The sequence below is a fragment of the Aquarana catesbeiana genome, linkage group LG01, assembly GCF_042186555.1.
Source record: "Aquarana catesbeiana isolate 2022-GZ linkage group LG01, ASM4218655v1, whole genome shotgun sequence".
In the NCBI taxonomy this organism is placed as follows: Eukaryota; Metazoa; Chordata; class Amphibia; order Anura; family Ranidae; genus Aquarana; species Aquarana catesbeiana.
Window position 1 is genome coordinate 423143691 of NC_133324.1, and position 10914 is coordinate 423154604.

Consider the following 10914-nt stretch of genomic DNA (forward strand, 5'->3'; position numbering starts at 1 on the left):
TGTTTGTTTAGTGGTCATTTCAGGAAATTTTAGCCATTAAACAGAGTGTACTGTGTTGCTTTTTTTTGCCATGGTCACCAAAGCTTCTGTTATACACAGGGGGGGATGTGACTGGAGCATCTCAGCTCTAAATACAGAGCCCGGGGGGAGGGGACAGACACACCATGTACTGATTTACAATAGAGGAATATGATGGCGCAGTTTTGATGTGGCAATTCTGATGGGGCAGTTTTGATGGTGGCAATATGATGGGGCAGTTTTGATGGGGACAATTTTGATGGAGCCGTTTTGATGGGGACAATTCTGATGGAGCAGTTTTCATGGTGGCAATATGATGGGTCAGTTTTGATGGTGGCAATATGATGGGGCAGTTTTGATGGGGACAATTTTGATGGGGCAATTTTGATGGCAATATGATGGGGGCAGTTTTGATAGTGGAAATATGATGGGGCAGTTTTGATGGGGCAATTCTGATGGGGCAGTTTTGATGGGGACAATTTTGATGGGGCAATTTTGATGGCAATTCTGATGGGGCAATTCTGATGGTGGCAATATGATGGGGCAGTTTTGATGGGGCAATTCTGATAGGGCAGTTTTGATGGTGGCAATATGATGGGGCAGTTTTGATGGGGACAATTTTGATGGGGCAATTCTGATGGGGCCGTTTTTTTGGCAGTATGATAGCAAAGAGGGAAGACACATTAAGGAGAGATAACAGTGCTGCTCACCCCAATATGGACAAGAAAAAATGAAAAGGAGTCCCCCAGCGGGGTTTTTTGGCAGCTAACTATAGATATGAGCCAAACATTGATGTAAAACATTGGAATTTTTATTAAAAAGTGATAAATAGGTATAACAATATATCAATATAAATTGTGAGCTCAAGTGGGGAAATACCCATACCAAATACAGACAATAGCAAACATAGAGGTTATACATAGCATGTGATAAAGCCATTGCACAACAATTCTGACGCGTTTCGACCCATGAAGTTTGGGGTCTCTTCAGAGGATGGGTTTGCTAAAGAAAAAGAAAAATTCTGACATATCCAGCTCATTTTAAAGAGTTATAGCATAGGTGAGTTTGTTGAGTAACATAATGTACATAATTACCACTGAGTTTGGATGTACCCCTCGATCAGAGCCTCCCCACATAGCAGCCAGGCCATCCAGTGTGCCCACATGTAGCAGCACCCCGGAAAGAGGGGAACAGGAATCCACTTGATGTGGCTTGCAAGGAGTCACACGTATAGTTGCCTCCCCACCAGCACGCCACAAGGGAGGTGGGGCCAGAACCTACGACAATTATCAGAGTGTTAGCTCATGGACAAACCCATCTTAATTGATGATTGGATTTATCTATATATAGGGCGGTCAGAAAGTGTTGTAATGATCTATTACAGGTTAGGTGTATCCATCATGTAGAATTTATAATGATGATGTTGATAAGATAACTGTGTTGGTATAACTAATGTATAATATGCCAGGAATGACCTTATCTTTAAATACTGACAACATCAGTAATGAGAAGTGAAGTGAAAATTGTGCAAAGTGAATGGTAATGTGAAAACTATCAAAAGGGGGTGTGCATGAAAATAACACAAGTGAGTGTGCAAGGAAGGAAAAAAGAGTGGGAGAGAAATCAATGAGTGTGTGTGTATCATGTGATCTAAGGAAAAGTGCATGATGTTACCAAGTATCTAAATCTGCGGCATCAAGAGCCGGTGTGCACATAAATCAAAATTAAATATAGGTAAAAATGTTGTTCTGTGTGATCTGACAAAACATAGATAATCAAATATATAATAGTTTCATACTCACTCCTGCAAATAGAGAGGAGAGTCTGGCCGTCCAAGGAAGAGTATGAGGGGATCACAACCGGATCAACCCTCATTATATAGTGTCCTTAATTAGTACTAAATTAGCGATAGGTGTCGTTACTTCCGCCCCCTAGCCCTGGCGTGTGGAGGAAGGCTGTGGCCGCCATTGGCAGGCCTCGTGTGGCTCCCTCGGCATCCCTCAAGGGGGGTAACATCATGCACTTTTCCTTCGATCACATGATACACACACACTCTCTCCCACTCTTTTTTCCTTCCTTGCACACTCACTTGTGTTATTTTCATGCACACCCCCTTTTGATAGTTTTCACATTACCATTCACTTTGCACAATTTTCACTTCCCTTCTCATTACTGCTACTGTCAGTATTTAAAGATAAGGTCATTCCTGGCATATTATACATTAGTTATACCAACACAGTTATCTTATCAACATCGTCATTATAAATTCTACATGATGTATACACCTAACCTGTAATAGATCATTACAACACTTTCTGACCACCCTATATATAGATAAATCCAATCATCAATTAACATGGGTTTGTCCATGAGCTAACGCTCTGATAATTGTCGTAGGTTCTGGCCCCACCTCCCTTGTGGCGTGTTGGTGGGGAGGCAACTATACGTGTGACTCCTTGCAAGCCACATCAAGTGGATTCCTGTTCCCCTCTTTCCAGGGTGCTGCTACATGTGGGCACACTGGATGGCCTGGCTGCTATGTGGGGAGGCTCTGATCGAGGGGTACATCCAAACTCAGTGGTAATTATGTACATTATGTTACTCAACAAACTCGCCTATGCTATAACTCTTTAAAATGAGCTGGATATGTCACAATTTTTCTTTTTCTTTAGCAAACTCATCCTCTGAAGAGACCCCAAACTTCATGGGTCAAAACGCGTCAGTATTGTTGTGTAATGGCTTTAACACATGCTATGTATAACCTCTATGTTTGCTATTGTCTGTATTTGGTATGGGTATTTCTCCACTTGAGCTCACAATTTATATTGATATATTGTTATACCTATTTATCACTTTTTAATAAAAATTCCAATGTTTTACATCAATGTTTGGCTCATATCTATAGTTAGCTGCCAAAAAACCCCGCTGGGGGACTCCTTTCCATTTTTTGATGGCAGTATGATGGGGCAGTTTTGATGGCAGTTTTGATGGGGGCCATTTTAGCAATTCAGCTATTCAGCATTCCCACGCATTTACCCCAGGAAATGCATTTTCCAGTTTTAATTTTATTCCGTACGTTTTTTTGGCTCTGCGTAACTTCTGCATACTTTCAGCTATTAAAACCATTCGACAATTAAAATGTTTGTCTCTTTCAGCTGATGATGGAACCTTTTTCAACTTTTTTCTACTATTTATACTTTTTAAAATATTAGGCTTTTTAACACTTTTTTTTAACATTGAAGTCAATGGGAGCATGCTTCAGATCCTTAAAATCTTCTTCCGCTCCCAAAAGTTTCAGCTCCTTCATACTTTCACCTACAGACGCCAAACAAACTTTAAAATGTTCACAAAATATTCAGCTATCTGGCTATATCTTTTCAGTTTGATATCTTTTACAGTTTTTGTGAAAAAGCTGTTTAAGTTTAGTGATCATTTCAGGAAATTTTATCGATTAAACAGAGTGTGTATTGGGCTGCTTAGAGTGGACGATGTCATAGCTAGAGCACAGAGCTTTACAAAAATTATCTTAGTTCCTTCTCTATAAATTGCTCTCACGCCCACAAGATCTACTTGTCATACACAATTTACACATCAAAACGTAGGTATTTTTGTCTAGTTTCAATGTGCTCAGTTTTGTGATACGCCTTTTACTTTTGGCTGGTTGAGCTTCCAAATGACAAGAGTTCTACACTTTCCTCCATTGACTGTCCTGTATAAAATTCTTCACATTTCCCAGCGAAACGCACAGCCAACTTTTTTTAAATCGCTGACATGCCCACATTTTTATGTTTATCAACATAAATTTTATACCGATACATTCACAAAGGCCGTGTGTCTCTAACGGTGAAGTCGCTGTTTTCGATAGCATGTGCTGTTGTGGATTTATTAATAGACATGTGCACACTGAAATATTTTGTTTCGGAATTTTCTTTTCATCCGAAAAATAAATTTGTTTAGTTACTCCCAAAATGTATTTATTTCGTTTTTCGTTAAAAATTGCATTCGTCTGAAAATCCAAATTAATTAAGGTCGAATCTGTCATTGAAGGCTTATGGTGTCTGTCAAATGTTCAAAGAAGATTCGACGGAGCAGTTAAACTGTACAACGCCGTATAGTTTACCTGCTCTGTCAATTCTTCTTAGAACTTTCGACAGACAACATAAGCCAAAGATTCAACGTTTGTATGTTTTTCGCTGCTTTGTCGAATCTTCGTCGTTCATGTTGAATGTATATAGTTCAAAACAGAAAATGGACTGGTGATAGTGATCACTGATCAGACTGGTAACAAGATAGGGTATATAGAATCTATATAGCATCTCAATCTATAATATTGAATCTATAATAATAAATCCCCCCCCACAACACGGACAGCCTCTGAGGCTATCACAACACTAGTATCACTATCAAGTTCACAACACTAACACAATAGCAGCAGATTATTATGAAAAAGTTAAGTTGAACTGTAGCTTGCTTCGCTATTGTTCTGCTACTGTGCTTATGCTTAATTGCTAAATAATTCAGGTCCTCTGACAAACGGACCAGCTAAGATTGACTGTCTTCTGAAATGATTCAGTGTGTGTGTCTCTCTCTGCTAGCAAATCGTAAGTGAAAGTAAGTTGGCTGTACATGTGTACTTAGTTCTAGCTATTTTACTGCTCCTCCTCTTTGGTTACAATCAGCCAATAACATTCATCATTATTATTTTCATTTTACTTCCCCCACCCAATTCTAGCAGCGATCTTTTCTCTCTATGTTGAATCTTTTCTCTCTATGTAGAATAATCTTGGACTAATAGTGCTAAGGTGGACACCGATTGTTATTGTCAGGATCATGTCGAATCTCCTATCTATATCGAACAGTTGTCACAACGAAAATGAAAATAAAGCATTTGTTTATTTTGGATCTTTCTTTTTCGGATTCTGCACTTTCATTATCGTTTGTTAAAACGATAACAAAAATACCTGAAATTCGGACAAAAATGCATTCGGACGAAAACGAATGCACATGTCTATTTATAAAGGCTTGTTTGAAGGGTTCTCTCACACTGTCTCTCACTCATTACGTGTGGGGATTAATGATCAAAAAGCTTTTCAAAAATTAGTGGTGTTGTTAAACTTTTTAAATGAAATTCATGTTTATTTTAAAACCATTCCTACTTTTCCAACTTTTCTCACTTCAACTTTTTCTTACGGATTTAAACTATTCATCCAGTTAGCTTTAGCAATTCAGCTATACAGCATTCCCACTCATTTTCTCCAGGAAATTAATTTTCTAGTTTAAATTAGAATGTGAAAAGAATTTGTCGCTCAATATTAGTCTCTGACATAATGCCAACTAATTTGTTAGGGGCAGACATATTAATTATGGATCAGGCAAACTTTGATTTTTACAGGAGTGCACAAGTTATTGGAAAAAATAAGTATGAACATCTATTGTTCCAAATACACAAAGACCTGTTAGGACCAATGCAGCCAGCTGTTTCACAGTTTTTGATCTGGCTAAACTTTTTTCTATACCTCTATATCCAAATTGTTGGTAGTTATTGGTTTATATTTTTCAGTGTTTAGACCAAGCTCTAATGTTCACATATTCTGTGCTGAAATTTCTAGAGAAAGCCCAAACAAAACAATAACAGGCTCAAAGTATGGAGTTGCATTTTTATCACATACAAATCTAAAAGGTGTGCTATTCTGAATCCAGTAATCCTATTACCTGTATTAGAGGAGGCTGGAGAAGAAAGAGATCCACATGACTGTATTGAATTGATGATGCAAGAATCTCTATGCAGTACACACCCCTGAAAAATCCATATCTTTGATTTTATACAAGGATGGTCAACCCTATACTTGATATGCTGTATTCAGAGTAATTGGATTCCTCCTCCTCAGACCAAATAGCAGAGTTCCACATCTTAGCAAAAGACAAAATATTAAAACATTTACAAGGATAGAAGATATATTTTGTTGGATAGCGTATAAGTTTGGTCCTAGTCAGAAGGCTAGAATTTAATTAGAATTTAATTAAATACAGAGGGAGAGATCCCATCACTATAGCAGAAATGTAAATGACATTGAATATTTAGAACAGGGTATTTGACAACATAAAACGTGTTGCAATCATATCCTTCCTGACGATCTCTAACATGAGAATTGGTGGTATTGAATTGTGTACCGTACACTCAGAAGGAACAGCTTGTTTGTACCTTTCTATAATGGACAGGATCTCATCCAAATCTTTTCCATAAAAAACATAAAACTGCTAGATAATAGAACCATAGAAAAAGGGAAAGGGGGGCGGGGGGGGGGGGGGGGGGGAAGAAGAGGGAGATGAGTCCAAGACAGGGTGAAGTCTAGGTGGAATATAGTTGTTCCTGGGTCTAGAGATACTATGACCCTAATAGGGTCATCCCCTCGTCGGAGTAAATAAAGATGTTCCATATATCCCAGGTCCTAGTGTACTTCTCTCTGTTGTGTTGTGCGGTAAGTACCAGGTCCTCCTTTATTTATGTCTTCCACTTTCCTGAGCCAACACCCAGTAGTCGGTGGACACTGCTGTTTCCAGTAAAGGGGTATACATGCCTTGGCCCCGTTTAGTAGATGTCGTATTAGCAATTGTTTGTAAATTTTGAGTGAGATCTTTGATAGGAGTAGCAAGAAAAAGGCAGCATCTTCTGGGATTATATATTCTGTGAAACTTTGTGTTATGTCACGTACGTCCCCCCAGAAGTTCCCCAATCTAGGACATGACCAAAAGATGTGTAGTAATGAGCCCTCGGCCTTCTCACATCGCCAGCAGCATTCTGATGTATTCGGGGAAACATTTGTGGAGCCTGGTGTAAAATACCACCTAGAGAATATTTAAAAATTTGTTTCCTGGATTTTGGTGCACAGGGATGATTTGATGGCGAGAGTGATGATATGTTGTTTTTGTGTCTCCGAAAATGTACGATTAAGGTCCGCCTCCCATCTTTCCAGACAGAGGAGACGTGGTTGTTTAGGGGGTGAATTTAGCAGGGAATACATTTTGGAGAGTGTATGGGATATCAGCTTGGACTCCGCACAGTGTTCTTCAAGCGTCGTCAATGGGTGAGAAAAAGTGTGTGGAGTGTAAAAAATGGTGCAATTGTGCTGCCCTCCAAAAGGGAAGGCGGTAATTTCCCGACGTGCCTGTCAGTTCCGTAAGAGATAGCCAGCAATTCGACGTGACAAACTTGGAGGCCTGATCGCAGCCCCTTAAGTTTGCGTATTCCGCGGAGTGTAGTCCAGGCTTAAAATTCGAGTGACCGAGGATCGGATACAGTCTGCTCATGTGAGTGGCCTGGTAGTATTGTCTAATGTCTGCTACCGCCAGCCCCCGTTACCTTTTGGGAGTGACTTTTGAGCTCAGTTTAACCGGGGTCGATTTTGAGCCCAGATAAAGCATGTGAAGAGGGCTTGTAACTGTTTAAGGTAGGAGGTAGGTATCTGTATGGGAAGGAAACTTCCTGAGAACTTCCTGTCAGGCTCGTCGGCCCCGGAGGTGGATCTGGCCGAACAGTCTCTCCTAGCTCCTCTTTTCTTTTTCCTCTGAATGTCCATTTGTACAGGTTCGGTTGTCCAGTACCTCATAACTATGGTTCCGGTCTGCTAGTTTTATTACATCCCCGGTGATTCTAACGTGGCTGTCATTGGTGGGCATCTACCGGAGGACATCGGTCCAGAGTCCATTCTACTACATATAAGCCTGTGTGACACGCAGAGCGTATGCTCTGGCATGTTCAAAATATCTGGTAAGCCTCCCCTTTATCTGGTGGTGGTTCCTTTCACAACTTTTGATTCATCCACTGTCCGCAAGATTCAATTTTATTTGGAATCTATCTTCACTCAATACTGTTCATGGACATTCTCTGTCATAAATTTTGAGTTCCAGTTCGTTTGTTGCATCACACCCCTCGTGATTCCACATTGTTTGTAAATTATATATAGACTGGGAATGTATTTATTCACATTTACTATCACTTATGGACACTTCTGAGTGACTGTCGTTTTCCATTTATGCACCATTAATTATTTACTCTTCATTTATTTGTATTGCCTATTTTGGTGTTGTTCAATGATTCACTTATGTATAATAGGCACGTTATTTTTTAGCGCTACACTTTGTTAATTTTTGCTTGGTTTACCATTATTTTCATAAGTGGTGTGTTAGCTGCTGAATTTGGAGCAGGGCAGAATTATTTGGTCTCTTTTTGATCTGTATGGGAAGGGCCTGGAATAGGTAAAGAAATTTGGGAAGGATGCACATTTTTACTAGATTACAGCTGCTAAACCAGGAGTAAATCCCTTTATGCCATTTCTCCAATAGGTAACAGGTTTTGGTAAGCAGTGGTGGAAAGTTGAGGGCATATGTGCGCCTTATATCAGATGGGATAGGTGTTCCTAGATATTTGAGAGCTGAGTCCGTCCATTTAAGTTGAAAGTTTGATTAAATGGTTACTAAGGAATGGGGAGGGACTGCGACACCCATAGCTTCTGACTTGGAAAAGTTTATTTTCAAATTTGAGATGGACCCATATGTGTCAAATTCCTTCGGGAGGTTAGGCAAGGAGATTGTGGGATTTGTCAGGGAAAAGAGTAAATCATGCGCGTATGCAGATATCTTACACTGGGTGTCTCCAACTTTAAGTCCCTGTAAGTTCGGGTTCAGTCTTATTTTACATAAGAACGGTTCCAGGGAAAGGGCAAAGAGGAGGGGTGACAATGGGAACCCCTCTCCCGTGCCGTTTCCAATAGGGAAAGGTTCTGATAGTAGGCCATTCACTTTCACCTGTGCCATTGGAGAGAATTTTTTTTTACTTCACCAGGAAAATCAATCATACATACTAGGCTAGTTTTCAATGTTCCACCCCCCTAATGAGGTAGCTATACTAGAGTAAACAACCCAAAGGGAATTCATAAAGCAGACCAGGCTACGTATTCTGCACTAAAGCCCAGGAAGATTGTAAGGTCTGTGCAACTCCATCACTAGTTATGGCCCAGTACAGCTGGGATTATTAATCAAATTTCAAGAACAAGAACCCCAGATTGAGAAGAACAAGTGGTCCAAAATGAGAGCAGCAACGAATGAATCAGGACTTTGGAAAAATATTGAGATTTTAGGTCTGCCAGCCACTCTTTTCTCAATAATGATCAGCTTGACACATGGACCATGACATAACTCAAAGTGGTCATGGCTGCCTCAGTAACAAGCATTGGATAGTGCCTAGGCTCAAAACAATTGCTTAAATATACTGTTTTTTGTTTTACCTCTGCCCTTGGTAACCCATGAGAGAACATCACAGTGCCAACTAAGGTGTTACCAAAAGCTACTCTTTTCAAAAGATTACAAATTGATTAAATCCAGATGACCACGTCAGGATCTTTTGAGTATGATGTACTTGTCAGTGTGGACATGTTTTCTGGGTGGCCAGAGGCATGGCCAGCTGCAAAGGCTACTGCAAAGGCCACAGGAAAAAGTCTGAATCCCAGAAACTATACAGAGTGATAGAGGATTTCACTTTACAGGAAAAGTCTTACAAGAAGTTTCGAATATATTGGGAATACAACAGAAAGTGAGTATTTATATTTTGCTTTTTTTAGGATTTTTTATGTTCTGGTAAGATTACAGTATGTCTTTATATTATAGAAACAGTTGAATACTGTCTGTGATACTTTTTTTTTTATTTGCACTAACATCCAAGTTTTCAGGACAAAGCTTTCAGGATGTGTCCCTTTTATCAAGGACATTGATGTAGAGGGCACACCCCGAAAGCTTGTTCTGAAAACTTGGATGTTATTACAAATTTAAAAAGTATCACAGACAGTAGTTAATTGTTTCTGCTGCAAGTGCACTATAACAGTTGTAATCACTTCAAGCATATTTGTGCTATATACATATTAACCATCAGTAAAAATGTAAAAACTCTATTTGCTAGACTTTGACCTCCAGATTTCATAGTATTTTGAAGAAATTGTTATAATCTATCTAATTTTGTGATTTAAACAGTAGTTAAGCAATTTTAACCGCTTAAGCACCGGACCATTTGGCTGGCCAAAGACCAGACCACTTTTTGCGATTCGGCACTTCGTCGCTTTAACTGACAATTGCACGGTCGTGTGTCATGGCTCCCAAACAAAATTGACGTCCTTTTTTCCCACAAATAGAGCTTTCTTTTGGTGGTATTTGATCACCTCTGCACTTTTTATTTTTTGTGCTATAAGCAAAAAAAGAGCAACAATTTTGAAAAAAAATGCATTATTTTTTACTTTTTGCTATAATAAATATCCCCAAAAAATATATAAAAAAACATTTTTTTTCCTCAGTTTAAGCCGATACATATTCTTCTACATATTTTTGGTAAAAAAAAAAAAAAAAAAAAAAAATCGCAATAAGCGTATATTGATTGGTTTGTTCAAAAGTTGTAGCGTCTACAAAATAGGGGATAGTTTTATGGCATTTTTATTAATAGTTTTTTTTTTTACTAGTAATGGCAGCGATCAGTGATTTTTATCGGGACTGCCACATTATGGCAGACACGTTGGACAATTTTGACACATTTTTGGGACCATTGGCATTAACACAGCGATCAGTGAGATTAAAATTGCATTGATTACTGTAAAAATGTCACTGTCAGTGAAGGGGTTAAAACTAGGGGGCAGTGAAGCGGTTAATGTGTGTCCTAGTACATGTTCTAACTGAAGGGGGCATGGGACTGTGCAGGGAAACTAACAGATGTATGAATAGACGATCTGTTAGTTCACTCATCAGAGAACCGGAAACTGTGTGTTTACACACACAGCTCCCAGTTCTCCGTGTGCCCCGAGCAATCACGGGAGCCTGGCGGTGATCAAGACCGCTGGGCACTCGCATCGGCGGCCT